Source organism: Triticum dicoccoides, unplaced genomic scaffold (assembly GCF_002162155.2).
Source record: "Triticum dicoccoides isolate Atlit2015 ecotype Zavitan unplaced genomic scaffold, WEW_v2.0 scaffold29316, whole genome shotgun sequence".
Lineage (NCBI taxonomy): Eukaryota > Viridiplantae > Streptophyta > Magnoliopsida > Poales > Poaceae > Triticum > Triticum dicoccoides.
Window position 1 is genome coordinate 57,115 of NW_021260926.1, and position 3,164 is coordinate 60,278.

The window sequence follows — 3,164 nt, forward strand, 5'->3', positions numbered from 1 at the left end:
AGGACCTAATAAAACGTTGGAAGTTGTAATCCAAAAAGTTGCTAGTTTGCAATTTCATTAAGAAGGAATTTCTTCTACCATGGAATCTATTGTTTATTTCGGACGCAAATAACTTCCTCGATGATTCTTTTTGTTTATATGTGGGGCATAATATACCTTGTTAATAATAATAATTTAGTTCACTGGTTAAGAATCATTGTTGTAGCATTCTGTCCCAGTAGAAAAATGTTTATCTTTAAAGTACGTGATTTCCCAATATACCTGCGGAGAACATGAGCGCACGTTCTTAGTTGTGATATTGCTGGTTTGGTACATGTATATTATTTTAGTATTACGTTCACCCCTACATGTGACTTATCAAGATGAATTCCTATGCCGAGTACGAAAAACTTGAAGAGAAATGAATTTTGAAGTACATGTGTTTTAACATGTTATGTATGTGTGTGTCGTTATCGCTAAGTCATTTCTATTTTTAAAGTGTAGAGTTCCAAAACAAGTACTCCCAGAAGAGCAAAGGTGAGAAGCAAATACATCATTTCAAAGATCACCTCCCTCTCCCAAAAATTTCAAATCATAGTACATATAATACGAGGAACAAAACAAATAAAGAGATGCTTGACGATGAAATTTTTGATATCCTTGCAGGGCGTTGTGTGTCGTCTATACATTTTCTACTGGATGTTCTTAAAAATGATTGAAACAATAAACTGCAATTGTTGATAAAAAAATCATCACTGAAATTTTGTGACAAGTCCTCCACTCATACATATCGAGGCCAACTCAATTGCTAATTTTCGGATATGTTATACATAAAACCCTCATCTTAGGACTGCGAGATCTATGGACTGCTGCTCACTAATTGAAACCATCTTCAGCTACAGAATCTCTGAATTTATTCACCGGCTATGTAATCTATCAACATCTTTGCATCCCGAGATGTATGAGTCAAGCACCTTCAGCTATCTAATCTCAGAATCTAAAGCCGAAGTAATCCATCACATCACAATGGCAAATTGGGCACTTTCACTCTTGATAGAACCACCCTTTGATCCACAGGATGTTGCAGGCGTGAGTGTGGAAGCCTGACAATCTCCTCATCACCAGTCTACAACTTCAAAATGGCAAATCACGCATTCCTGACTGGGTGCCGCTAGATGTCCTGCAGCAGCGTCAGCCTCTTTGCATGCGCGGATTAGGGCATGTGGATGGATGTAAGCCAAACATACCAGCAGTCACGGCACATGGATGTCGACGTCGAACCGTGGGGCGATGCCCTCAAGGCTATCGATCTTGCGGCCGATCTCGTCTACGAAGTCCAATTGCGGGCGATCATGGTCCCCCCAGTTCCCGCGGGCGACGTCCTAGTCGCCGGTCATTGGCACATCAGCGAGCATGCCGTGGATGAGGTCGCAACAGTCCTCGTAGTTCCGGAAGACGGCAGGGTCCGTGACTTCGACGTGGTGGCCAAACGGCGCCTGGTCGTCGAACGAGGCGTCGATGCTCTACCCGGCGAGTTGGCGTGGGTCTCGATCCTGGGCCTCGCGTGCGACACAACCACGTCGCCGTGAATGCGCAAGGAGCTTGGAGATGGGTCGGCTTGCGGTGGTGGAAGACGCGCAGCAGAACTCTCCCATAGTCGTAGACGTGTGTCTCCGTGACATCCAATAGTGTAGTATATTGGCAGGTGAGCTAGATCCCCTGGTTGGCGAGTTGCTAGGGCGACGTCATACTCGGTGCTCACCGGACAATCGACGAGTATCACGTGGATGAACTCACGACAAATCTCGCAGTTTTGGAAGACCGCGGTGTGCACGACCTCGACACTGTGGTCGAAGGGCGCCTGATCATCGCCGAACGAGGTGTGGATGATCCATATCGCTGGTGAGTGAGCCTGGATCCCTATCTTGCATCTCGCGTGCGACACAACCACATAGTCCTGGATGCACATGGAGGTCGGGAGATCGCTCCGCGCGAGGAGGGGGATGTTGCGGAGGAAAACTCTCCCATAGCCGACGACATGTGTCGCTGTGACGACTGCCACGGCTAAGGTGTCAACACCATGGTCCAGGCGCCCGCTCAGACTCCCCAGCTGGGAAACGAAATGAGCTCTACTGTTATCTCACACACACCATGGCAGACTGTAGAGCCGAAAACAACGGCGTAGACTGAAGGGATGTTGTTGAGGGCCTCCTACTAGGAACAAGAAGTTTTGCATGATGTTGTTGAGAGCCGAAAACTTTTCCATTTGCTCCCTAATTAATGTCGGCAAAGACCACAAACAGCTCGAAGAGAACTGCATACTTTTATCTACTGCATGAGGGACTCATATACTGACGTGCCCATGTTATCATTGTGAGATGATGGAGTACATCAGCTTATAAGATTAGAGCAAGACTCAGTAAGATGAATATTACATAGATTACTAAGGTGATAAGTTCATAGACCTCCTTGTGGAAGAGGAGTAATTCATAGATTAGAAAATGCTCATGTAATTACAAAAGTGCTTCTCACATTTTTCAAAGAAATTCATGTAATTAAAAAAGTGTCTGGTCAATTTTCATAAACTGTTGTGTCATTAGAAAAAAAATCATTATTAGAAATCCATGTAATAAAAAAACTGTTTGATACCTTTATAGAAATTTGGATGTAATTAAAAGAAGTGTTGAATGCATTTATAAAATATTCTTCTAATTAAAAAATGTAACCATGTAATAAGTAGTTAATATATTTTAGTAAGATGATCAAGTGATTAAAAAGTGTTCAATGATTTTTAAAATATTCTTCTAATTAAAAAAATGCATGCATTACAAAATCATGTAATTAAAAAAGCATGCGACACATTCTTAAAAAATCTAATATCATATTTACTTGTTATGAAAAAAATTAAAAGTTGAAGGAACACTAGAAATGCAAAAAACAATGTTAAGACGAATAGAGCAGTAAGTTAGGAATCTAAAATGTTTACATTTGAAGTTTATTCTTCCAACTGTGCTGGTTTATTCTTTCTTTCTTTTTTGCGGGGAAGAAACTTATTCATCTGCTATGTAATCTATCAACATCTTTGCATCCGAGATATTTGAGTCAAGCACCTTCAGCTATCTAATCTCAGAATCTAAAGCCGAAGTAATCCATCACTTCACGCCGACAAATTTGGCACTTTGACT